Here is a 27,744-nt window from a genome sequence, read left to right as displayed (position 1 = left end):
GCGTGGAGGAGATGGACCCTATCGACCAATGGGTCCGATTTGTGCGCCCGCACGTGTTTTCGGAGCAGGACGGGTCTGCGAGCTGCCAGTCAGGTAGGGAGCGAAGTCCCAGAGGAGGACTTCCTGAGGAAGACAAGGAGGCGTTCGTGAGGTGTTTGGTTGGTCGTAGTACACAGCAGTGACCAGATGGAGTGGAGGGCATCCGGGAGAACTTCCTGCCAGCGGGAGACTGGGAGATTCCTGGACCGCAGGGCCAGTAGGACGGTCTTCTGGACCGTTCCGTTCTCCCTCTCTACCTGTCCGTTTCCCTGGGGGTTGTAACTGGTCGTCCTGCTCGAGGCAATGCCCTTGCTGAGCAGGAATTGACGCAGTTCATCGCTCATAAAGGAGGACCCCCTATCATTGTGAATGTATGCGGGGAAACCGAACAGTGTAAAGATACTATGGAGGGCTTTTATGATGGTGCTTGCGGTCATGTCGGGGCAGGGGATGGCGAATGGGAACCAGGAGTACTCGTCAATCACTTTCAGGAAGTACGTGTTGTGGTCGTTGGAGGGGAGGGGGCCTTTGAAATCCATACTGAGGCGTTCAAAGGTACGGGAGGCCTTTATCAGGTGCGCTTTCTCTGGCCTGTAGAAGTGCGGCTTGCACTCCGCGCAGATTTGGCAATTCCTGGTGGCTGTCCTGACCTCCTCGATGGAGTAGGGCAGGTTGCGGGTCTTGATGAAGTGGAAACATCGAGTGATCCCCGGGTGGCAGAGGTCCTCGTGGAGGGCTCGGAGGCGGTCCACTTGTGCGTTGGCACATGTGCCGCGGGGCAGGGCGTCAGGAGGCTCATTTAGTTTCCCGGGACGATACAAGATCTCATAGTTGTAGGTGGAGAGTTCGATCCTCCACCGTAAGATCTTGGCGTTTTTATCTTGCCCCGCTGTGCATTATCGAACATGAAAGCAACCGACCGTTGATCAGTGAGGAGAGTGAATCTCCTACCGGCCAGGTAATGCCTCCAATGTCGCACAGCTTCAACTATGGCCTGGGCCATCATTTTCGACTGAGGAATGGCGAATTTCGGAAGCATGGAGGGTACGGGAGAAGAAAGCCACGGGCCTGCCCGCTTGGTTGAGGGTGGCCGCAAGAGCCACGTCGGACGCATCGCTCTCGACCTGGAAGGGGAGGGACTCGTCGATGGCGTGCATCATGGCCTTTGCAATGTCTGCTTTGATGCGGCAGAAGGCCTGGCGGGGCTCCGTCGACAGGGGGAAGGTTGTGGACTGGATTAGGGGTCGGGCTTTGTCTGCGTAGTTGGGGACCACTGTGCGTAATAACTGAAAAACCCGAGGCAGGGCTTCAGGGCCTTGGGGCAGTGAGGGAGGGGGAACTCCATGAGGGGCGCATACGTTCAGGGTCGGGGCCTATAACTCCATTTCGTACTACGTAGCCGAGGATGTCTAGGCGGTCGGTGCTAAACACGCATTTATCCTTGTTATACGTTAGGTTAAGGATTTTTGCGGTTTGGAGGAATTTTCGGAGGTTAGTGTCGTGGTCCTGCTGGTCGTGGCCGCAGATGGTGACATTATTGAGGTACGGGAATGTGGCCCATAAACCGTACTGGTCAACCATTCGGTCCATCTCTCGTTGGAAGACCGAGACCCCGTTCGTGACACCTTAAGAAGTGGTGGAGCCGCCCATCTGCTTCGAAGGCAGTGTATTTGCGGTCACTAGTGCGGATGGGGAGCTGGTGGTAGGCGGACTTAAGATCCACCGTGGAGAAGACTTTGTAATGCGTGATCCTTTTGACCAGGTCGGATATGCGGGGGAGCGGGTACGCGTCGAGCTGCGTAAACCTGTTGATGGTCTGACTGTAGTCGATGACCATCCTATGCTTCTCCCCGGTCTTTACAACCACTACTTGAGCTCACCAGGGGCTGTTGCTAGCCTCAATGACCCATTCCTTCAGTAACCGTTGGACCTCTGACCTAATAAAGATCCGGTCCTGGGCACTATACCGTCTGCTCCTGGTGGTGACGGGTTTACACTCTGAGGTGAGGTTCGCAAACAGGGAAAGCGGATCGACCTTGAGGGTCGCAAGGCCGCAGACAGTGAGGGGGGGTATAGGGCCGCCGAATTTGAAAGTTAGACTTTGGAGGTTGCACTGAAAATCCAAGGGCAAATGGAGTGTGGCCGCGCAGAGGTGGGGAAGGACGTAGAGTCGGTAGTTTTTGAACTCCCTCCCTTGGACTGTGAGGTTAGCTACACAAAACCCCTTGATCTCTACTGAGTGAGATCTCCGGAGGCCAGGGAGATTTTTTGATTAACGGGGTGGACAGGGAGAGAACAGCGTCTTACCGTGTCAGGGTGAATGAAGCTCTCCGTGCTCACAGAGTCGATTAGGCAGGACGTTTCATGCCCATTGATAAGCACCGTCGTCGTAGCAGTCGATAGTGTTCAGGGCCGAGACTGGTCCAGGGTCACCGAGGCTACTTGTGGGAGCAGTTGAATGTTTCCTTCGGGCGGTGTGTGGTCAGCTGAGCTGGGGTCCTGGGAGTCTATCCAAGATGGCGGCGCCCATTGGTCGCACATGGCTGGAGGTGCACAAAATGGCGGCACCCATCCATCGCACGTGGCGTCCGCGGGACAAGATGGTGGCGCCCGGAAGCCGCACGTGGCCCTGGAGGAGGAAGATGGCGGCGTCCGCTGGCCGCAAGAGGACCGTGGAGAGGATTGTGGTGGCGGTCCGCATTCACCACCGGAGACTGCAGCGACCGCCCGGGCCTGGCATACCACGAAGTGGCCCTTTTTACCGCATCTCTTGCAGGTGGATGCATGGGCCGGACAGCGCTGTCGGGGGTGCTTGGCTTGCCCGCAAAAATAGCAGCAGGGCCCCCCGAGGTTGCCAGGCCGTCTTGCAGCACAAGCTTGTGGGGGGATGGGAGATGCCGCGGGGGGGTTCCACGCTGCCCAGGGGGCTGCCGCGCGGTCGGGGACTTAAGCACGGGCGTTTCGGGAAGCCACATCCAGGGAGCCAGCAAGGGCCCGTGCCTCCTTGAGGCCTAGTGTGTCTTTCTCCAGCAATCGCTGGCGGATTTGGGAGGACAGCATACCTGCAACGAAAGCGTCCCGGATCAAAAGTTCTGTGTGGTCGCTTGCCGAAACTTGCGGGCAGCTGCAGTTTCTCCCCAACACCAGGAGCGCACGGTAGAATTCTTCCAGCGGTTCCCCAGGGATTTGTCGCCTTGTCACTAGCAGATGTCGGGCGTAGACCTGGTTTACAGGGCGAATATAATGTCCTTTCAGCAGCTCCATTGCTGCATCGAAATCGTCTGCGTCCTCAATGAGGGTGTAGATTTCTGGGCTCACCCTCGAGTGCAGGACTTGCAGTTTCTGTTCTCCCATGAGTGTGTTTTCGGTCGTCCCGAGATATCCGTTGAAATACGCCAGCAAGTGCTTGAAGGTTGCCGCTTAGTTTGCCGCGTGGGGGCTGAGTTGCAGACACTCCGTCTTGATTCGGAGCTCCATCCTTTTAAATCTAGCGAATTAAATTGATGCACAATCAATAACCTCAGAAACGAGATTGGAGACAATTGAAGGCTTTAATACGCTAGATGTTTCCCCCAGCAGCGCAGGTACAGAAGAAAGCTGCTGGGGCGGCACGGGCTCTTATACCCCGCCTTGCAGGGCGGAGCTAACATACAAGCTTATCCAATGGGAACAAGTACCTTCTCCACCAATGGTATTCCGGCATTACTAGGTACCGTAATCCTCCCAACGCAGACTATCACAGACACCAACTACCTTGCCTTTACGAACCCCGTCTGGTCCTCCCCAATCACGTCCGGAACACAGTCTTCAATCCTAGAGGACAAAATTTTAGCCAGCAGTTTGGCGTCCACATGGCCTGTAGGACCCACACAGCTCCGGATCCTTATCCCGCTTCAGAATCAGTGAGATCGTGGCCTGTGAGATCGTCAGGGGAAGCACTCCTCTCTCCCTTGCCTCATTGAATATCCTCATCAACAGCGGCCCCAATATCCCAGCAAACTTTTTGTAGAACTCCGCTGGGTACCCATCCGGCCCCGGGGCTTTACCCGACTGCATGGCCTTCAGCCCCTCCACTATCTCTTCGATCCCGATCGTGGCCCCCAGCCCTTCTACCAGCTCCCTGTCCACCTTCGGGAAATTCAGCCCCCCTATGAAGTGCCTCATCCCCTCTGGCCCCGGTGGAGTTCCGACCCATACAACCTACTATAAAACTCCTTAAACGCCTTGTTCAACCGTGCTGAGTCTCCCACCAGGTTCCCGTCTCCATCCTTTACTTCCCCTATTTCCCTGGCTGCCTCCCTCTTTCTAAGCTGCTGTGCAAACAGTCTGCTAGCCTGCTTTCCATGCTCATAAATCCCCCTCGTCTTTCTCAGTTTATCCACCGCCCTCCCTGTGGTTAACAAGCCGAACTCTGCCTATAGCCTCCGCCGTTCCCTTAAAAACCCTGCCCCTGGGGTCTCCGCATACCTCCTGTCGATCTGTAGTATCTCCTTTACCAGTCGGTCCGTCTCTGTCCTGTCTACCTTCTCCCTGTGGGCCTGTATCGAGATCAGCTCCCCTCTAACCACCGCCTTCAATGCCTCCCAGACCACCACTGCCGAAATTTCCCCCGTGTCGTTGACCTCCAGGTAATTCTGAATACATTTCCTCAACCGCCGGCACACCTCCTCGTCCACTAAAAGCCCCACGTCTAACCTCCAGTGCGGGCGCTGATTACTGTCTTTACTAACCTGTAGGTCAACCCAGTGCGGAGCATGGTCTGAGATTGTAACCACCGAGCACCCCGTGTCCACCACCCCCATCAGTAGAGCCCTGCTCAGAATAAAGAAATCAATCCAGGAATACACTTTATGCACGTGTCAGTAGAAGGAGAACTCCTTTACTCTTGGTTGCCCAAATCTCCATGGGTCCCCCCCCCCCCCCCCCTGCTCCATGAACCCTTTTAGCTCCTTAGCCATTGCTGGCACTGTGGTGATATACATCACTGTAAGTACACAAAGGGTTAATGTACATACACTACACCTAGCTAGACACTAGAGGGAACACCAGAGACATGACACACAGGCAGTCAACCAATAGGTCAGTAAGATAGGACACGGCCAATGGGCAGTCATGATACACACAGAGGTGACACAACCACAGGAGGGCATTACACCAGCCCATATAAAAGGACACATCACACATGCTCTGTCTCTTTCCAGTGGAGACTCTCAGTGAGAGTCACAGGGTTGATTGAACATCACTCCCACCACATGGATTATAGCAGGCTGGTTCGTCAGTCTGAGTAGCTATAGCAGGATTAACAATAGCGTCGAATCCAAGTAGGAGAATTGTTAACAGTAATAAACGTGTTAAAGCTATCTCCAAGTCTGTACCTTCCTTTGTCAGAGTGCACATCAAGGAAGCAGCTTATGCTACGTCAAGAGCATAACAAAACATGGTTCCAGGAGTGAACTGTTAAATCCATATAGTTGCAACTCAGCGAACAGTGACAACCAGCAACAACAGCCAGGCAAGATGATGTTCGAGATTCCGGTTCCACAACCGCTCCAGTACCAAGGCAATCTCAGTGAAAACTGGCGATGGTTCAGGCAGAGATTTGCGATCTACCTGGTAGCGTGCGACCTAGATGGTGTGGCGGATGCAGGGAAAATAAAGCATCTACTTACCATCGCAGGTCCAGAAGCAGCTGAAATCTTCCAGACCTTCAAATACCCAAAGGGGCAAAACAAGAGCGATTTCCAGGCAATCCTGGACAAATTCCAAGAATTTTGCGAGGAACATACAAGAAGAAAAGTAAAAGAGGCGCCAAAACTCACCGCGAGGTAGGCTTGCAGCAACGAACGGCAGTTTTGAATTGCAGCCATCTTGGAAAAGGTGCTGCACATGCGCAGTTGCGCGAAGAACGCACAGAACGGGAAGGTCCGTTTGCGCGCTCTTGCGCAATTGAGAACAAAGCCCAAAGTGAAGGAACAGCGATCTGCGCACGCGCTTCCTACGCACTACGTCACACGCGTTGTGATGTCAGAGGCCCCGGACCACGCCCACTTAAAGGGGAAATGTCTTAAAACACGGGAAAAAAATATTTAAAGCCATAAAACCCGCTTCTTTCACCTGGAACGACAGCACAATGCCTGAAATTCAACCAGTAGCTGAAAGTAACCTCCGCAGAACCCTGCAACAAGCAGTTAGCACCGCCCAAAGAGATGATACAGTCCTTGAAGACTATGACTCAGACCTTGAATTCTTCTTTGGACATCGCGAGCCCAATGCCAGCTCCGACACGAAACGTGATGATATGGTCTTGGAAGATAACGACTCAGGTGAAGCCTTCACCTTGGGATGCTACCCCAGTACCAAATCCGATCCGCAACCAGACGTGTTGCACATTGACGACCGCAACGACGAGTTCTTCGGATTGGGGAATCTTCAGCCAGCATATATGACATCCCGACCTGTGAGTGCAGGATTATGCTGCGGCCTGACACCAAGAGACAGAGAGCGGTACAAGCCCACAGAGAGAGGCCTGCTGCCACACAGAGAGTGGTCCATGCACCGCGAAGGGTCCCCGACTCCACACAGAGAATGGTCCACGCACCACAAAGAGTCCCAGCCTCCACACAGAAAGCAATGAAAGACTCCACAGCAAGCTCGTGGACAGACTCCACGATAGAAGCAACGCAAGACTCCACAGCACAGTCCTTGCATGAACCAGAAGTAAATCGAGTGACAAGCCTCCACAGAGAGCTCGTGGACAGACTCCACGATAGAAGCAACGCAAAACTCCGGAGCGCAGTCCTTACATGAATAAGAAGTGATGACAGTTTCCACAGAGAGACCAATGCACGATTCCACACAAGGAACGCTGCAAGACTCCACAGAGGGAGTGACACAAGCCTCCACAGCGAGCTCGTGGACAGCCTCCACGATAGAAGCAATGCAAGACTCCAAAGCGCAGTCCTTGCATGAACAAGACCATGAGGGTCTAGCAACCTCCTCTGAGCAACCAGCAGCAGACAATGCAAGTCTGCCACGCTCAAGTGAACAACAGAAAGACTATGACAGTCTGCCATGCTCCAGTGCACAGCAAGAAGACTATGACAGTCTACCACGCTCCAGTGAACAGCAAGAAGACTATGACAGTCTATCACGCTCCAGTGAACAAGACGAAGACTCTGACAGTCTGCCATGCTCAAGTGTACAGCAAGCAGACTATGGCAGTCTACCCAGATTATTTGAGCCACCGGAAGACTCTGACGGTCTACCCAGCTCAAGTGAAAGACAAGAAGACACTGAGGCTCTACCCACTGTATGTGCGACAAGTGACAATGGCATCCCACTACCCATACCAGATGTGCAACGTGACAGACCTCAGCTAGAATGTACAGAGGCACTCGACAATCACAGTGAGACTACTGGTGACTCCGGTGACACCACGTTAATTCAAACTTCATCCGCTCGAGCCTCTCCGCAAGCAAATGCATTCCTGAATGTTTTGACTCCGGACGTGGAGCATCAAGAAACCTCAGAAGATGCAAGTGAACCTGAAATGACTCCGGACGGGGAGCATCAAGAAACCTCAGAAGATGCAAGTGAACCTGCAATGACTCTGGACGGGGGGAGTCAAGAAACCAAAGCTGATTCAGGTGAACCAGAAAGGGCTTCAGACGATGAGCATCGACAAACCAAAACTGACTCAGGTGAAACAGACCAAACTCCAGACGGGGAACATCGACAAGCCAAAACCGACTCAGGTGAAACAGACCAGACTCCAGACGGGAGCATTTACAAGCCAAAGCCGACTCAGGTGAAACAGACCAGACTCCAGACGGGGAACATTGACAATCCAAAACTGATTCAAGTAAGACGGACATGACTCCAGATGGGGAGCGCCGCAAACTCAGTGACGGCACGCTCAAGGAGACAGCAGATGCCACAAAGCACGCTGACACGAGTAACTGTGTGAAGGACTCGTATTATCCACAGAGTGTGGTCCTTGAGCGCAGCAACCACAGCAACAAAACCAACCACCACAACAACAACATCAAAGACAATAGCAAGAAGCGTACCAAAGGCCACAACGTCGGCAACAAGCACGACAAAAACAAAATACCAATGGAACTACGACTGGTACGACATGGCACAACTCTGCAAATGAGGGACACTGTTACTGCTCAGCTCAGTACAATGACATACCATGGCAGGACGCTGCATCTTACCAATTCAGGTTTGTTGCACTACCAACAGGCAACCTGGCTTTCAGGACTGATGCCATCAAGAATTACCACCACAAGCATCGAAAAAAAAAAAGTCCAAATCCGACAACAAAGTGATTTGACCACTTCTTGGTTCCTTCAGCACAGGGACACTGATGGCGTTTACAATGCAATGCCATCATCAACATCACCAACTCACCAACCAAACAAGAAAGCCACTCGACCATAATAATTAATGAACATTGGACTCCTGCATATGATTTGGACTTATTGTTTAATGATCACTGTTATCATAACTTGTACAGAGTATCACTCATCTACTTAGTTTGTTCAATTTTCTTTAACACTGTACAGAAAATATGTAACACGGAAAAGGGGGGGATGTGGTGATACACATCACTGTAAGTACACAAAGGGTTAATGTACATACACTACATCTAGCTAGACACTAGAGGGAACATCAGAGACATGACACACAGACAGTCAACCAATAGGTCAGTAAGATAGGACACGACCAATGGGCAGTCATGATACACACAGAGATGACACTACCACAGGAGGGCATTACACCAACCCATATAAAAGGGCACATCACACATGCTCAGTCTCTTTCCAGTGGAGACTCTCAGTGAGTACAGACACAGGGTTGATTGAACATCACTCCCACCACATGGATTGTAGCAGACTTGTTCGTCAGTCTGAGTAGCTATAGCAGGATTAACAGTAGCGTTGAATCCAAGTAGGACAATTGTTAACAGTAATAAACGTGTTAAAGCTATCTCCAAGTCTGAACCTTCCTTTGTCAGAGTGTGCATCAAGGAAGCAGCTTATGCTACGTCAAGAGCATAACAGGCACCCTGCCCGTTATTGAGCTTGACCGGTCTAAACCAGGGTCAATAACTCCCATGACCAGCTTATGCGAAGCCAGGTCCGGTATCTTTCCCAGCATCCTCTTTATAAACTCCACATCGTCCCAGTGCGTATACATTTACTAGTACCACCTGCACCCCCTCCAATTTCCCGTAATGACCATAATGTACCGGCCTCTCCCATCCAAAACTATTCTTCTCACCTCAAACACCATTTGCTTATTGATCAGGATCGCGGCCCCTCTGGTCTTTGAGTCCAGTACCGAGTGAAAAACCTGTCCGACCCAACCTTTCCTTAACCTAATCTGGTCAGCTACTCTAAGGTGCATCTCCTGCAGCATTACCAAGTCCGCCTTCAGTCTTCTCAAATGCGCGAACACGTGTGCCCTCTTGACCGGCCCGTTGAGCCCTCTTACATTCCAGGTGATCAGTCGAGTTGGGGGGCTCATCGCACCCCCCCCTTCGCCGATCAGCCATCCCCTCTCTTGGGCCAGTCGCCAGCCCGCGCTCCACGCCTCCACCGGCCCGCCCCCAGGCAGCTTCTGCCCCTGGCCTTCTCTCTGACCCTCAGCAGAAAGTAGAGAAGGTGCTGGTTGACCAGGAGGAGCATCAAACAGCGGTGGAGTTGGAGGTGGGGATGCCACTCCCTCATCAGCAGAACATTTTTCCCCCCTCCCCCCCCCCCTAGTAACAGCACAAAATAAATCAACCCCTTGATAAGCCTAACATCTGCTCACCCCCCACTACGCTTCCGTAAGCTAGCCCGCCCAGCTAGCTTGGCAGCCCTCGCTCCTGGCACCAGACATTCTCCCACCTATTGTTCCCTCGCCCCCGCTCATACATACATATTCAAATGAAAAACAAACAATCCCAACACAATTGTCCGACAGAGATAAAAAAAGCACCAAGTTGAACACAAAACAAAAAGATCAAGCAAAAGATCCAGCATCTGAACAAACACAGATCCTTCCCCCGACAGTGCAAATGCAAACTTTACCTAACTCAGCTCTGCAGCTGGCCCCAGATCGATGCAGCAGTCATTACAAATAACGTCCGAAAATACAAGAAACAAGAAACTCTTTTTCTTTTTTTTGAAAAACATAACCGCTACAGCAAAATTCAAAGTTCAAAGTTCTCAGTCCGACCCCAGTCCTTTCCTTTTCGCGAAGTCCAGCGCTTCCTCAGGCGACTCGAAATAGAAACGTTGTTCCTCGTATGTGACCCAGAGGCGGGCTGGATACAACAGCCCGAACTTCACCTTTTTCTTGAAAAGGGCCAACCTGATCTGGTTAAACCCCGCTCCTCTCCTGGCCACCTCCGCACTCAGGTCTTAATAGTTCCACAGGATACTGTTGTCCCATTTGCAGCTCCGTGTCTGCTTGACCCACTGTAAAACGCCTCCTTATCCAGATATCCGTAGAATCTCACCACCATTGCCCTTGGGCGGTCTCCCTTTCGCGGCTTCCTCGCGAGCGCTCTGTGAGCCCTGTCCACCTCCAAGGGTCGGGGGAATGCCCCATCCCCCAGCAGCTTGTCGAATATGGCCGTTATGTATGCTCCAGCGTCCGCTCCTTCGGATCCCTCCGGGAGCCCAACGATCCTCAAGTTCTGCCGATGGGACCTGTTCTCTAGGTCCTCCACCTTCTCCAGGAGCCTTTTCTGCTGGTCTCTCAGCATCCCCACCTCAAACTCCACAGCATCCCCACCTCCAACTCCACCGCTGTTTGATGTTCCTCCTGGTCAGCCAGCGCCTTCTCTACTTTCTGGATCGCCCGATCTTGGGCATCCAATCTAAGCTCCAGCCGCGAAATTGCTTCTTTAATAGGGTCCAAGCAGTCCTGCTTCTGCTTGGCGAAGCCCTCCTGGATAACTTGCATCAACTGCTCCGTTGACCGCTGGGTCGACAAGCCAGAGGTCCGGTCCTCCGCCATGCTTCCTCTTGGTGCAGCTTCAGCCCAAACCTTCTCTGTCCTTCTGTTTCTGCCTTTGCGAGCACTCCTAGTCCTCCTCTCCATGCACAGATGTGGGAATTCAGTTCACAATTGCCTCTGTCATCAATTTTTCAAATCAAGTTCGGTAGAAAATCGGGGGGAAAGGTCCAAAAGTCCGACCCGAGCGGGAGCCACCAAATGTGCAACTTACTCCTTCATAGCCGCCACCGGAAGTCTTACTGATGATTCAGAGTAGAGTGATGGGGTGGTAATTGGCTGGGTTGGATTCATCCTGCTTTTTATGTGCAAGGCATACCAGGACAATTTTCCACATTGCCGGGTAGATGCCAGTGTTGTAGCTGTTCTGGAACAGCTTGGCTAGGGGCGCAGCATGTTCTGGAGCACAAATCTTCAGTAGCATTGCTGAAATGCTGTCTGAGCTCATAGCCTTTGCAGTATTCAGTGACTTCAGCCGTTTCTTGATAACTCGTGGATTGAATCAAATTGGCTGAAGACTGACATCTGTAATGCTGAGGACCTCCGGATTGTTGCAAATGCTTCAGTCTTATCTTGTGCACTGATGTTCTGGGCTCCCCCATCACTGAGGATGGGGATATTTGTGGAGCTTCCTCCAATGAGTTGCTTAATTGTCCACCACCATTCATGACTGGATGTGGCAGGACTACAGAGCTCAGATCTGATGCATTGGTTGTCAGCAATGCTCTCATCCTGAGAACAAACATAAAAGCTTGAATTAATTAACTTCAAAATCCAGGGTGTAAACATTGTCTTTATGGCGACCATCAAATGTATTTACATAATTAATGCTGTGATCATGGTTATAACAACTTGCAATTATATAACACCTTTAACATAGTGAAATATTCCAATCTGATTCATAGGAGTGTTATCAAATCATAGTTAGCAATGAGTCACATGAAGATATAGTCAGACAGGTAGCCAAAAGCTGGATTGCAGTTTGGGTTTAAGGAATGCCTTAAAGGAAGAAATCGAGGTCAGGAAGTAGAGATTTAGGGCATGATTACCAGAGCTTAGGATCCTGGTGCCTGACAACACGGTCACCCATGGTAGTGCGGTAAGAATTGGGGATGCACATTCATGGGATGTGGGAATCACTGACTAGGCCAGCGTTGATTCCCCATCCCTAATTGCCCTTGTGAAGTCACTTTCCTTCATTCGGCAGTCTGTAAAATGAAAGTGCTTGTACTGTGGTGTTAGGTAGCAAGTTCCAGAATTTTGACCTAAAGAATAAAGGGAGGGTGATGTATTTCCAACTGAGGGCAGTGTGTGTGACTTTGGAGGAGTACTTGCAGGTCGTGTTGTTCCACAACATTGCTGCTCTTGTTCTAGGCAGGAACTGGTTTCAGGTGAGTGAGGTGCTGGTGAAGCAACTTGAACGTTGTTGCATTTCTACCATTGGAACAAGTGGGAAATATTACTGAAACTATCTGATAATTGAAACATTTGGGGTGAAGTATAGCAAAATTCTGACAAGAGGGGCAGTGGATAGCACTGCTGCCTCACAGCACCGAGGTCCCAGGTTCGATCCCGGCTCTGGGTCACTGTCCTTGTGGAGTTTGCACATTCTCCCCGTGTTTGCGTGGGTTTTGCATCCAAGACCCAAAGATGTGCAGGCTAGGCGGATTGGCCACGCTAAATTGCCCCTTAATTGGAAAAATTAATTGGGCACTCTAAATTTATTAAAAGAAAAATAATTCTGGCAAGAGAATCTGTGCACAGAGGAAAATGTTGCTGAGGGGCATGCTGAGGAGCAAAACCATTGGTCAAAAGCAAAATACAGTAAGTCTTCGCTGGTTGGGTTCCTGAAAATCGCCACTTTAAGTGAATCAATGTGATAGGAATCATGTTTTCCCATGAATGAATGTTAAAGCTGGAATTAAGTTCTTCCGGACATTTCTCGCCTGGAAAAAAAATGTACAAATAGAAATACTGTACCAGGGAGGCAGTGACATAGTGGTTTTGTCGCTGGACTAGTAATCCTGTTGACAACGGCAGGACCAGTAGATCCCGCTGACGGGCCGCTTTTCCCGCCAAAAAACATGTGGCGGAGTGGTTGGTAAATCCCGTCCTAATTATGACTAACGGATTGAGAGACTCCACACAGACAAAAAAAGTGACTAAGGGCGGGATTCTTCGGCCACGCCACCCAGCAACTGGAAATTCCCGCCCAAGGTCAACAGACCTTTACATGGTCCCGTCACGTCCGTGGCGATTTTGTGGCAGGCGTGGCCAAAGAATCCAGCCCGAAGTGTCTTTAGATAGCGATAGGGAACTAGGCGACAAAATCAGCGCGAACCACCCAGCAAAACCCATCACAAATGACACTTGGAAACATTTCGGTTAGATCACGGCCATAGCGTCAAAATCTCCAAGGTTTGTGCTGCTGGTCACAGATTTCAGGTGGTGCTAATTTTCACTTGTCTCTAAAATGTCACCTTTAGCTGAACAGCTTCACTGCCCAGATTTTGATAGCTGGAAAAATACTACAAGATTATTAACACCGAACAGCATAGTGGAGAAAACTGAAAGGTTAAAAACATCAATCCTATATTAAAGTCATGAAACTATTTGTATTTATGTGTTACTTCACACAGAACCTTTTTTGCTAGCTGCTTTTCTTTGATCAGGAAGTAGGAAGAAATTTCAAACCTGGTGCTGACATCGATTTGCTGCCCCCTGCTGCCATTAATCGACAACGAGAGGGGGAATGTGGTGTAATGTGAAACTCTGAACACCGGGAGTCAATGTTCTGTGAAGCAGAGACATTCTGAGATCATTCAGTCCAAATTACCTTCTCCTGAGCCCAAAATCTTTCTGTGTTTCTAACTGAATTCATCCAGACACTCTGACAGGCCTTCATCCTCTGAGACCTCCTTAACCTGCAAAGCACAAACTTTAGCATTAAGACTGTTGTTTGCTCACCTCATAATTATTTGATTTTTCAGTTGTTGCAGTTCTGGATAAGTAAGCAGCGTGCATTTCAAACATAAAACATTGGAAAGTATATTTTAATAGCAAATACTGTTCTGTAACTTTTTTTCATAATATGAAAGAAGTAGACACTATATTAAAGTTATATTTTACATAGTCAATCCTGTGAGCAAATGGAGGGCGGAAGATGTTCAGAACATCCCTGAAGAGATCGAATATACCTGCTAATTTAGGGAAGAGGTTAACCTGTGACCAACCAATGACTCTTCTCAGAAGGCACTTTGAGAGATTGGGTGGGGCATGTGCAGCAGGCAAAGTTGAGGTGTTGGCGGGAGTGCACAAGGCTCCAAACACTCATCTACTTGACTCTTCAAGCACCACCTGCCCCATGAATGGCAGAGTTAGTGGATCGCACAATGGGCACAGAATCCACTGAACCGGAGTAGCAGCAAATCATCCTTCAGGAACTACCAAAGATTTTGACTGATTTTAAAATGAGGTGCTGACATTATTTTGCAGAATTGATTTTATGAAATTGTTTCACAGCATAAAACACAATTTAGAAGTTTCATAAATGTTCTTATGCAATAACTATAACAATGAATGTTACAAATTTATTTTAAATAAACTATTTGATCAATATTTATAGATTGCTATTTTGCCATGCTTTACATAATTTTGGTTAATATTCGAGGATGAATATAAAAGTTCCATTTTATATAATTTTAACACCCACAAATTATTAAAATACTAAATGTATAAACACTGCATATATTTTTGCAGTGCGATATTTTGTTTGGAATCCTATTATGAGGGAATTAAAAGATTTTATTACACGTAACTGCTGCTGAATTTAGTGCAAAAATCCATCTACCAGGAGTGGGGTTCGAACCCACGCGGACATATGTCCATTGGATCTTAAGTCCAACGCCTTAACCACTCGGCCATCCTGGTAGGAGATGGCAAACTGACTGGAACATGGCCCCATGATGTTACACCGTGCGAGCGAGGTATCCGGTATTAGATCGTGTACCGGACTTGGAGAAACAGACTCTCCGCTTCCCCGCTAATCCCGCTCGCGACACCCGGGACACTGGAGCACCAAGAGAAGCGCCTGACGTCATTCCGCTCGGGACAGCCCGCCTCTGCTCCCGCCCCACCCCCAACCCCCCCTGCTCCGGGACCCGCCCCCAGCCCTGCCTCTGCTCCCGCAGCCCCGCCCCTGCTCCAGGACCCGCCCCTGCTCCGGGGCCCGCCCCCAGCCCTGCCTCTGCTCCCGCAGCCCCGCCCCTGCTCCAGGACCCGCCCCTGCTCCAGGACCCGCCCCCAGCCCTGCCTCTGCTCCCGCCCCCGCAACCCCGCCCCTGCTCCAGGACCCGCCCCTGCTCCGGGACCCGCCCCCCTCAGCCCCGCCCCTGCTCCGGGACCCACCCCCAGCCCCACCTCTGCTCCAGGACCCGCCCCCAGCCCTGCCTCTGCTCCCGCCCCCGCAACCCCGCCCCTGCTCCAGGACCCGCCCCTGCTCCGGGACCCGCCCCCCTCAGCCCCGCCCCTGCTCCGGGACCCACCCCCAGCCCCACCTCTGCTCCAGGACCCGCCCCCAGCCCTGCCTCTGCTCCCGCCCCGCCCAGCCCTGCACCGGGACCCGCCCCCCCAGCCCCGCCTCTGCTCCCGCCCAGCCCTGCACCGGGACCCGCCCCCCCAGCCCCGCCTCTGCTCCGGGACCCGCCCCCAGGCACGCCTCTGCTCCAGGACCCGCCCCCAGCCCTGCCTCTGCTCCCGCCCCCGCAGCCCCGCCCCTGCTCCAGGACCCGCCCCTGCTCCGGGACCCGCCCCCCTCAGCCCCGCCCCTGCTCCGGGACCCGCCCCCAGACACGCCTCTGCTCCCGCCCCGCCCAGCCCTGCACCGGGACCCGCCCCCCCAGCCCCGCCTCTGCTCCGGGACCCGCCCCTGCTCCGGGACCCGCCCCCCTCAGCCCCGCCCCTGCTCCGGGACCCGCCCCCAGACACGCCTCTGCTCCCGCCCCGCCCAGCCCTGCACCGGGACCCGCCCCCCCCTGCCCCGCCTCTGCTCCGGGACCCGCCCCTTCTCCCACGCCGCCCCCAACCACGCCTCTGCTCCTAGCTCCGCCCCTAGCCCGACTCCGCCCGATACTCCCGGCTCCGCCTGGCCCCGCCTCTGCTCCTCGCCCCGCCCTCTCCCGGCTCCGTCTCCTCCTCCAAGCCCCGCCTCCTAATGACAGTCCCGCCACTGCTCCCGCTATTAGCCCCGCCCTCCGGCGCAGGCCCCACCCGGAGGCTTGCCCCGCCCATCCACCCAGGCCCCGCCCTGCGCACAGGCTCCGCCTCCTCGTCTCATCCCCGCATTCGCCACCGGGGGGCGTGCCAAGGTGTTTTTGCATCTCAATAATTAGAATTAGTTACTAACTAACATAAACAGGGGAAGCTGACAATACTCAGATCAGGCAGCAGGTTTCAAATGCAGCTGAAAATCAGGCTAAGTACAGGAGAGCAGGTTCAGAGAGGGGGTGACGAAACAAGTAAGTGAAGCAAAGAGGAAATATGAAAATGTGTTGGAAGCTAACATAAAAAGTAGTAAAGTCTTCTATAGGTTTGTTAATAGTAAATGTGTGGTTAAAGGTGTAGTAGGACTGATTAAGGGTCAAAAAGGAGATTTACACGTGGAGATGAAAGACAATGCTGACGTATTAAATACATTGCATCTGTCTTTATCAAGAAAGAAGATGCTTCCCAGGGCACTGTAAAAGTGAAGGAAATTCATACACTAGATGGCTATAAAAGTGAAACAGAGGAGATATTGGATAGGCTATCTCTAAAGTTGATAAGGCACCGGGACCGGATGAGATCCATCCAAGGATACTAAGGGAAGTGAGAGTGGAATTTCCGGACGCTTTGGCCATAGTTGTTCAGTCTTCCTTAGACTCAGAGATGGTGTCAGAGGACTGGAGAATCACAAACATTATGACCTTGTTCAAAACAGGGTGGAAGGATAAGCCCAGAAACTACAAAGCCAGTCAGTTTAACCTCAATAGTGGGGAAACTTCCAGATGCAATAATTTGGGACAAAATTAATAATCACATGTCAAATGTGGGTTTTTCATTCCTACAGAAGAAGACATGGACATCCCTCGACCACCGCAACTGACATTATTAGAAGAGCTACTGGACGCAGACATTTTAGGCAGAGGGAACTGTAGTGACATGTATGGACGACTGATAGAGAGGGCCGCGCCAAACTGGACGTGACGAGGAGGAAATGGAAAGAAGACCTGGGTTTGAAATAGGGTGGGGACTCTGGAGCAAAGCACTGCATAGGGTCAACTCCACCTCCACGTACGCAAGACTCAACCTAACGCAGTTAAAAGTGATACATAGAGCCCACTTGATCAGAATCCGAATGAGTAGGTTCTTCCCGGAGGTGGAGGACAGATGTGAATGGTGCAAAGGTGTCCCGGCCAACCATGCCCACATGTTCTGGTCTTGCCCCAGACTTGCAGGGTACTGGACAGCCTTCTTCGAGGCAAAGTCCAAAGTAGTGGGGATGAGGGTGGAGCCATGTCCGAAAGTGGCGGACTGAATTTCTCCAAAGGGAGAAAATCAAATTCGCCATCCGTGGGTCGGAAGATGGCTTCCACAAAACATAGGAGCCATTCACCCGATTGTTCCGGGACCTGTTTGTGGCCAGCAACTAAGTAGCCAAGAGCTAGGAAGAGGTAGCCAAGACGCAATAGGAGAAAGTGGGGAGGAAGAAGACCCGGGGAAACAAGAAAGTGTAGCCAAACTCAGCGAGAGAAAAAGGGGGTAATAGAGAAGAAGAGAGGGGGGGCATGGAAAAAAATGGAGGCGAGCCAGGAGGGAGGAAAGAGAGGGGAACACAAACGGGGTAGAAATCACAGGAGAAGACAACAGCCACAACGAATACAGCAAGACAAAAAGAATGAGAAGAAGGACAGTCCTAAGTCAAAGCTCATGCAAATGAATGATAAGAAACTGAACGATATGTAAATAGCATTAGAGGCTCCACCCATAACACCCCTTTTTGATGAGGGCAATGCTGTTGATGTGGTGTGCAAGGATTTCCAACATGTGTTTGATACAGTGCTGCACAACAGGCTTGTGAACAAACTTGTAATTTGTTCTGGGCCAGGGTTTAGAGAACCCCAAAGTGTATCATGGAGTTCACCTGACCCACAACTTTTAATAGATTGTGGTATGGGGAGCACACGGCCCACTCTACAGGTGTGGTACAGCAGAAATGGAAAGGGTTTTTTTGAAGCAAAACAATGTTTATTCTATGAACTCATGTTAACCTTTTTAAAACATACAGTGAACATCTGAGCAACCATTAATTCAAATACAACCCCCAAAGAATACAACACGACGTAATCCTTAAGCTGTCCTTTTAACATCCATAAGACTTAAAAAAAGAAATTTTAACAGAAGCACATCAGGTTAAAGTCACTACTGAGAGCAGTTATTAGTTTTAAATCACCAAAGGATCGATTTACATTCTTTAGATTACAGAGAGAGAGAGAGACCAATACCCCTTCTGGCTGTGACTGCAGCTATCCAGCTCTGAAAACTAAACTAAAACACACCCTGCAGCAAATAGCCTAAAATGAAAGTAAAAAGCTGACAGACAGCCCAGCTCCACCCACACTCTGACATCACTGATAAACACCCATTTCTTAAAGGTACATTTCTTAAACACCCATTTCTTAAAGGTACTCTCACATGACAAATTGATGGAATAAAAGGGGCAGTAGCAACATGGGTAAGAAATTGGCTGAACGACAGGAGACAGAGGGTAATGGTTAATGGATACTTTCCCTGTTGGTGGCAGATTTGTAATGGAGTTTCCCAGGGGTCAGTGTGAGACTATGTCTTTCATGATATAAATGACTTAGATCTTGGTGTATATGGCACAATTTCAAAGTTTCTGGGTGATACAAAACTTGAATGTCTTGTGAATTGTGAGGACAGGGTAGAACAAAGGGCCATAGACAAGGTGGTGGAATGGGCAGACAGGTGGCAGATGAAGTTCAAGAGAATGTTTTCAGTGATGAGCAACTTCAGTTACGAAGATAGGTTGCAGAAGTTAGGACTGTTTTCCTCAGAGGGAAGAAGGTGGAGAGGAGATTTGATAAGAGGTATTCAAAATTGGGGTATTCAAATGCACAGAGCAGATTGGGAGAAACTGTTGCCAGCCATGAAAGGATTAAGAGCGAGAGCGCACAGGTTTAAAATAATTCATAATACGAAAATAATTTGCTTTTACACGATTGGTTAGGGTTTGGAGTGCAGTGCCTGACAATGTGGTGACAGCAGGTTCAAAGCATGCAGAAGGGAATTAGATTGTGATCTGATAAGGAAAAATGTGTAGGGCTATAGGGAGGAGGTGAAGGAATAGCAGTAGGTAAATTGCTCGTTCGAAGAACCATTACAGACACAATGGGCCAAATGGCCTCCTTCTGTGGTCCCCGATATAACTAATTAAATCTCACAATGATGCCACCTGGATGTTTATTTGTATAAATGGAAGTTGCAGTTCTGTAAATTAAGATGTTAAAGAGCTTGAAGTTAAGAGGAAGAGGACTGAGTTGTCATTAGAATTTGTTTCTTCCTGTGTTGTAGATTAAGATAAAATATTTTTATTCATTCTTGGGCTATGCTTGTCACTGGGCCAAAATTTATCGCCGATCCCTAATTGCCCCTTGAGAAGGTGGTGGTGGACTTCCGGGTGCGACGATGACCAGCTAAGTCGCACGTTTTGGCAGCTCCTGGTGGAACGGACTTTTGGGCTCTTAATAGGAGCCCCAACGGCAATTTTAACGGCAAAAATCACTGTGCGGTAATCCAGAAGGGAATCCCCCCTGGACACGGATGGAAAAAAGAGAGGAAAGTGGCCGGATTGCGGTGGATCCTCTAGAGCAGCGGCCAGGAAGGCAGGCACAAAGCAAGATGGCGTCGGAAGGAGGCAGTTTAATATGGGGCCCTGACCAACAAGAGTTCCTGCGGCGTTGCGTGGAAGAACTCAAAAAGGAGATGAAGAAGGAGCTGTTGGCCCCGATATTACAAGCGATTGAGGGGCTAAAGGAGGAGCAAAAGACCCAGGAACAGGAGCTTCGGGTCGTGAAGGCAAAGGCTGCTGAGAATGAGAACGACATACAGGGCCTGGTGGTGAAAACGGAGATGCACGAGGCACAACACAAAAAGGTGTGTGGAAAGGCTGGAGGTGCTGGAGAATAATGCGAGGAGGAAGAATTTAAGGATTCTTGGTCTTCCCGAAGGTGTAGAAGGGGCGGATGTCGGGGCATATGTGAGCACGATGCTGCACTCGTTAATGTGATCGGAGGCCCCGACGGGTCCGCTGGAGGTGGAGGGAGCCTATCGAGTTATGGCGCGAAGACCGAGGGCTGGAGAAATTCCTCAAGCCATAGTGGTGAGATTTCTCCGATAATAAGGACAGAGAGATGGTCCTCAGATGGGCAAAGAAAACTCGGAGCAGTAGGTGGGAGAACGCAGTGATCCGCGTATATCAAGATTGGAGTGCGGAGGTGGCAAGAAGGAGGGCAAGCTTTAATCGGGCCAAGGCGGTGCTGCACAAAAGGAAGATTAAATTTGGAATGCTGCAACCGGCAAGACTGTGGGTCACACATCAAGGGAAACACCACTACTTCGAAACGGCAGATGAGGCGTGGACATTTATTGTCGAGGAGCAACTGGAGTGAGCGGGCCAGAAAAAGAACGTTTGGGACAAAGTGGGGGGGGTGAATATGTGGGATGAAGGGGGGGAAAAGAGGGAAGAGATGACTTCCCAAGTTGTTAATCCTGCGACCCTGTAACGTTTCTCTCTTCCCCATGTCGTGGGGGAGGGGGGGAGGGAGGATGAGGAGCTGAGGGCGCCGGCCATTGGGGGCGGGGCCAAAAGGGAAGCGCGGGCTTTGTTCTCGCGCTATGGTAATCACGGCGGGAACAGGGAAGCAGGAAGGAGGGGGCCTCGCACAGTGTGAGCCGAGGTCACGGGGGGAAGCCGAGGTCGGCCAGAGTTTGTTGACTTCTGGGAGCAACATGGGGGGTGCAATTACGCTAGTTTGGGATCTAGCGGGGGGGGTTAACTGGGTTGCTGCTGCTGGGGAGAAGGGGGAGCTGGTATGGGACGGGGTGGTCGGGGCGGGGGGGGCACCGCTTGGGGGAGATACGGCTACGTGAGAACCGGGTGAGGAGCTGGATTGAAAAAGGAGATGGCTAGTCGTCAAGGGGGGCGGGGCGGGGGGGGGGGGGGGGCGGGCGGGCGGGGTAAAGAGCCCCCCAACCCGGTTGTTCACGTGGAATGTGAGAGGGCTGAACGGGCCGATTAAGAGGGCACGGGTGCTCGCACACCTAAAGAAACTTAAGGCAGATGTGGTTATGCTTCAGGAGACGCACCTGAAGCTGATAGACCAGGTCAGACTACGCAAAGGATGGGTGGGGCAGGTGTTTCATTCGGGGCTAGACGCAAAAAATAGGGGGGTGGCCATACTAGTGGGGAAGCGGGTAATGTTTGAGGCAAAGACTATAGTGGCGGATAGTGGGGGCAGATACGTGATGGTGAGTGGCAAATTGCAAGGGGAGGCGGTGGTATTAGTGAACGTGTATGCCCCGAACTGGGATGATGCCAACTTTATGAGGCGTATGTTAGGACGAATCCCGGACCTAGAAGTGGGGAAGTTGGTAATGGGTGGAGATTTTAATACGGTGCTGGACCCAGGGCTGGACAGATCGAGGTCCAGGACCGGAAGGAGGGCGGTTGCAGCTAGGGTGCTCAAGGACTTTATGGAGCAGATGGGAGGAGTAGACCACTGGAGATTTAGTAGACCTAGGAGTAAGGGTTTTTCGTTTTTCTCCGATGTCCACAAAGTCTATTCACGGATAGACTTTTTTGTGTTGGGAAGGGCACTGATCCCAAAGGTGACGGGGACGGAGTACACGGCTATAGCCATTTCGGATCATGCTCCACATTGGGTGGACCTGGAGATAGGGGAAGAAAAACAACAGCATCCACCCTGGAGAATGGACATGGGATTATTGGCAGATGAGGGGGTGTGTTTAAGGGTGAGGGGGTGTATTGAAAGGTACTTGGAACTCAATGATAATGGGGAGGTACAGGTGGGAGTGGTCTGGGAGGCGCTGAAGGCAGTGGTTAGAGGGGAGCTGATATCTATTAGGGCACATAAAGGAAAGCAGGAGGGTAGGGAAAGGGAGCGGTTGTTGAAAGAACTTCTGAGGGTGGACAGACAATACGCGGAGGCACCGGAGGAGGGACTGTACAGGGAAAGGCAAAAGCTACATGTAGAATTTGACTTGTTGACTACGGGTGGTGCAGAGGCACAATGGAGGAAGGCACAGGGTGTACAGTACGAATACGGGGAGAAGGCGAGCAGGTTGCTGGCCCACCAACTGAGGAAAAGGGGAGCAGCGAGGGAGATAGGGAGGGTGAGAGATGAGGAGGGAGAGATGGAGCGGGGAGCGGAGAGAGTGAATGGAGTGTTCATGGCATTTTACGAAAGATTATATGAAGCTCAGCTCCCGGATGGGAAGGAGAGAATGATGTGCTTTCTGGATCAGCTGGAATTTCCTAAGGTGGAGGAGCAGGAGAGGGTGGGACTGGGAGCACAGATTGAGACGGAGGAAGTAGTGAAAGGGATTGGGAGCATGCAGGCGGGGAAGGCCCCGGGACCAGACGGATTCCCAGTTGAATTCTATAGGAAATATATGGACTTGCTGGCCCCGCTACTGATGAGAACCTTTAATGAGGTGAGGGAAAGGGGGCAGCTGCCCCCGTCTATGTCAGAGGCAACGATATCGCTCCTCCTAAAGAAGGAAAAAGACCCGCTGCAATGCGGGTCCTACAGGCCCATTTCCCTCCTGAATGTGGACACTAAGATTCTGGCCAAGGTAATGGCAATGAGGATAGAGGATTGTGTCCCGGGGGTGGTTCATGAGGACCAAACTGGGTTTGTGAAGGGGAGACAGCTGAATACAAATATACGGAGGCTGCTAGGGGTAATGATGATGCCCCCACCAGAGGGGGAAGCGGAGATAGTGGTGGCGATGGATGCCGAGAAAGCATTTGATAGAGTGGAGTGGGATTATTTGTGGGAGGTGCTGAGGAGATTTGGCTTTGGGGATGGGTATATCAGGTGGGTACAGTTGCTGTATAGGGCCCCGATGGCGAGCGTGGTCACGAATGGACGGGGGTCTGACTATTTTCGGCTCCATAGAGGGACGAGGCAGGGATGTCCTCTGTCCCCGTTATTGTTTGCACTGGCGATTGAACCCCTGGCCATAGCATTGAGGGGTTCCAGGAAGTGGAGGGGAGTACTCAGGGGGGGAGAAGAACACCGGGTATCTCTGTATGCGGATGGTTTGTTGCTTTATGTGGCGGACCCGGCGGAGGGGGTGCCAGAGATAATGCGGATACTTGGGGAGTTTGGGGATTTTTCAGGGTATAAACTGAACATGGGGAAAAGTGAGTTGTTTGTGGTGCATCCAGGGGAGCAGAGCAGAGAGATAGAGGATTTACCGTTGAGGAAGGTAACAAGGGACTTCCGGTACTTGGGGATCCAGATAGCCAAGAATTGGGGTACATTACACAGGCTTAATTTAACGCGGTTGGTGGAACAGATGGAGGAGGACTTTAAGAGATGGGACATGGTGTCCCTGTCATTGGCAGGTAGGGTGCAAGCAGTTAAAATGGTGGTCCTCCCGAGATTCCTTTTTGTGTTTCAGTGCCTCCCGGTGGTGATCACGAAGACTTTTTTCAAAAGAATCGAGAAGAGTATTATGAGTTTTGTGTGGGCTGGGAAGACCCCGAGAGTGAGGAGGAGATTCTTGCAGCGTAGTAGGGGCTGGCACTACCGAGCCTAAGTGAGTACTACTGGGCCGCCAATGTTTCAATGGTGTGTAAGTGGATGGGAGAAGGGGAGGGAGTGGCGTGGAAGAGATTGGAGAGGGCGTCCTGTAGGGGGACTAGCCGACAAGCAATGGTGATGGCACCGTTGCCGTTCTCACCAAAGAAATACACCACAAGCCCGGTGGTGGTGGCTACATTGAAAATTTGGGGGCAGTGGAGATGGCATTGGGGAAGGACGGGAGCTTCGGTGCGGTCCCGGATAAGAAACAATCATAGGTTCGTTCCGGGGAGAATGGATGGGGGATTTGGAGCATGGCAAAGAGCTGGGGTAGTACAACTGAGAGATCTGTTTGTAGATGGGACGTTTGCGAGTCTGGGAGCGCTGACGGAAAAATATGGGTTGCCCCAAGGGAATGCATTTCGGTACATGCAATTGAGGGCTTTTGCGAGGCAACAGGTGAGGGAATTCCCGCAGCTCCCGACGCAGGAGGTGCAGGATAGAGTGATCTCAGAGACATGGGTGGGGGATGGTAAGGTGTCGGACATATACAAGGAAATGAGGGACGAGGGGGAGATCATGGTCGATGAGCTGAAAGGGAAATGGGAAGAAGAACTGGGGGAGGAGATTGAGGAGGGGCTGTGGGCTGATGCCCTACGTAGGGTAAACTCATCGTCCTCGTGTGCCAGGCTAAGCCTGATACAATTTAAAGTGTTACACAGGGCGCATATAACTGGAGCACGGCTTAGTAAATTTTTTGGGGTCGAGGATATGTGTGTGAGATGCTCGAGAGGCCCAGCGAATCACACCCACATGTTCTGGTCATGCCCGGCACTACAGGGGTTCTGGGTGGGGGTGGCAAAGGTGCTTTCGAAAGTGGTGGGGGTCCGGGTCGAACCAAGCTGGGGGTTGGCTATATTTGGGGTTGCAGAAGAGCCGGGAGTGCAGGAGGCGAGAGAGGCTGACGTGTTGGCCTTTGCGTCCCTAGTAGCCCGGCGCAGGATATTGTTGATGTGGAAGGAAGCCAAACCCCCGGGTGTGGAGACCTGGATAAACGACATGGCAGGGTTTTTAAAGTTAGAACGGATTAAGTTCGTGTTCAGGGGTTCGGCTCAGGGGTTTACCAGGCGGTGGCAACCGTTCGTCAATTACCTCACAGAATGATAGAGGGAATGGAAAAGAAGTAGACAACGGCAGCAACCCAGGGGGGAGGGGAGGCGGGGGGGGGAGGAATCGGACGGACTCACAGGAATGTTATTGTATATGTATAGGTATTTGTTATAGGTAATTGTATATTGGATTGTTGGATTGTATTTTTGGAGAGTATTTATTTTGGACAAGGCAGTTGCCATTTAGTTTTGGTTTTGTTTTTGTTTATAAATTATTTGTTTATTTGTTTAAAACTGGCCACTGTTATTTATATTGCTTTATTGTTGTGTAAAAGAAACACTACGTATTGTTATGTTTGGCCAAAAATCTTGAATAAAATATATTTTTTTAAAAAGAGAAGGTGGTGGTGAGCTGCCTGCTTGAACCGCTGCAGTCCATGTGGTGTAGGTACACCCACAGTGCTTTTAGGGAGGGGTTTCCAGGATTTAGACCCAGTGACAGTGAAGGAATGACAATATAGTTCACAACCAGGATGGTGTGTGGCTTGGAGGGGAACCTGCAGGTGATGGGGTTTCCACGCATCTGCTACCCTTGTCCTTCTAGTAGAGGTCACAGGTTAAGAAGGGACTGTTGACAGAACCTTGGTGAGTTCCTGCTGTGCACCTTGTGTGATACACACAGCTGCTGGAAGGAGTGGGTACCATTTCGTAACAATCAGCATCTCCAGTTATTAACAATGTACAGAAATTTATTAAAAGTAAAATCTATGATGGTCAGCAAAAGGGTACGTTTCCAAATGGAGAATGTGGGGGCAGATCAGGGGGGTAGATATGTGATTGCGACAGGGGCAATGGAGGGGAGGTTAGTGGCGCAGTTAAGTGTATACGACCCCAATTGGGACGATGTGGGATTCGCAAAGAAGGTGTTTGGGGCCATTCCCGACTTGGACACACACAAACTGATGGGGGGGGGGGGGGGGGGGGGGGGGGGGCTGGAACTTGGTGCAGGAGCCAAGGTTGGACAGGTCACTGCCGCGCTCACTGGTCCCATCGGGGGGGGGGGGGGGGGGCAAAGGCGTTAGTTGGGCTAATGGTGGAAATGGGGGGGTGGACTCTTGGAGGTTTCTGCACCCGATGGAGCGGGAGTACTCGTTTTTCTCAGCAGTCCATAAGGTGTACCCGCGGATTGAGTTTTTCGTGGTGGGGAAGGCTTTGTTGGCTGGGGTTAATGGGTTGGAATACTCGGCAATTGCAGTGTCAGATCATGCTCTGCATTGGGTGGATATGGTACTGGAGAAGGGGGTAGCGCAGAGGCCGGGGTGGAAGTTAGATGTGGGACTTTTGGGGGACCAAGGGATCTGTGACAAAATTGAGGAATATGTAGGTTTCAACTGAGGTGTCGAAGGCAGTCGTCTGGGAGGCTCTAAAGGCGATGGTGAGGGATGAGGTGATCTTGTTTAAGGCCAGGTTGGACAAAGAGGAGAGGTTGGAGCGGCAGAGGGTAATAGATGAGATGTTGGAGGTAGATAGGAGTTATGCAGAAGATGGGGACCCAGCGAAATTGGAAAAGAGGAAGGAACTACAGGCAAGCTTTGACCGACTATCTACCAGGAAGGCGGTGCGCCAACTGAGGCGAGCAAGTTTACGAGTGAAGTAGGCCATTTTCCAAGATCATATTTTTATCTCATCTCATCAAACATTCTTCATTCATTGGACTGTTTTATTGGACCGATTGGCACCGTTTATAATGTGCCCACAATGCAGAAGGGGACACCCGGATGGACATTCGTTTAAATCCCCTTCTGCACAGCTGAGAGACCTTTAATTCGAAATTGATGGACGACCCTTGTTCTGCCCAGCAACAGCACGAGGCTGCATCTTAAAACGGCCCCCTGGCCAGGAGATCGGGATATCTGCGAGTCAAGACCCTGGCAGTGGGATATATGGCACAACTGTATTGCAAAGATTTATGAAAGAATGAAATAATATATTAATAAAATGGCCAAGGCAGGCAAAGAAACTAGAATAGGAGGAATAAAAGAAATGTATAAATTAGATTAGCGTCCCCCACACACACAGCAGGACAAAGATGACATTAACACCTCATCTAGCAAACACAGAAATAAACGCATAGCACAGCCACAGACATCGGAGGTCGATTTAGTTAAGGAGACACATCAGGGGGATAATGGGAAACACATTAAAGAAGAGAACAGATAATCTCATCAACACGAACACACCCCATACAGATGCAAATTGACAAGGGAGGGACACTCAGAGCAAGCACAGATAATCTCATCAACACGGACACACACCATACAGATGCAAATTGACAAAGATGCATATTCTCAGTTTAAACCTGTCTGAGAGATCTAAATCAAAACTACCCTTTAACTATTATGTATGAGCAAATATTCCCGCTCGAATTTGGATTCCTATAAAAATCCAGAGCGAATGTGTAATTGTTGAGATCAACGTGGGCCAAGCCACTGTTTGAGCTGGCTGCGTGGGTCTCCCTGAAGGCTTCAGTAATTGTACAATAAAGAACAACGCTTTGAACCTTGCCTTGAGACTTGGCCTCTTGACTGCACTGGTACAAGGGATTTTTCCCTACAACAACGAGCATGGAGATAAGGCAGTGCGTCTGTTAGCCGGTCAGCTCCGGAGGGAGACAGTGGTAAGGGAAATTGTTC

At 51.0% G+C, this 27,744-nt stretch overlaps 1 long non-coding RNA gene and 1 other non-coding gene across 2 annotated transcripts in view; one reads left to right on the top strand and one right to left on the bottom strand.

Moving 5' to 3' along the window:
* Nucleotides 1-14,899: 14,899 nt before the first annotated feature.
* trnal-uaa (transfer RNA leucine (anticodon UAA)) lies at nt 14,900-14,982 on the bottom strand. Its single transcript has one exon. It is a non-coding gene; the product is annotated as a tRNA-Leu (tRNA).
* A 1,503-nt stretch (nt 14,983-16,485) lies between these two features.
* LOC140422431 (uncharacterized) overlaps nt 16,486-27,744 on the top strand; it is a 98,836-nt gene continuing 87,577 nt past the window's right edge. The window contains exon 1 of the long non-coding RNA XR_011947458.1: nt 16,486-16,568. This is a non-coding gene — a long non-coding RNA (uncharacterized lncRNA). The remainder of the gene's footprint in view (nt 16,569-27,744) is intronic.

This window comes from Scyliorhinus torazame, chromosome 1 (assembly GCF_047496885.1).
Source record: "Scyliorhinus torazame isolate Kashiwa2021f chromosome 1, sScyTor2.1, whole genome shotgun sequence".
NCBI classification, from domain to species: Eukaryota; Metazoa; Chordata; class Chondrichthyes; order Carcharhiniformes; family Scyliorhinidae; genus Scyliorhinus; species Scyliorhinus torazame.
This window is presented reverse-complemented; position numbering and strand designations above follow the sequence as displayed.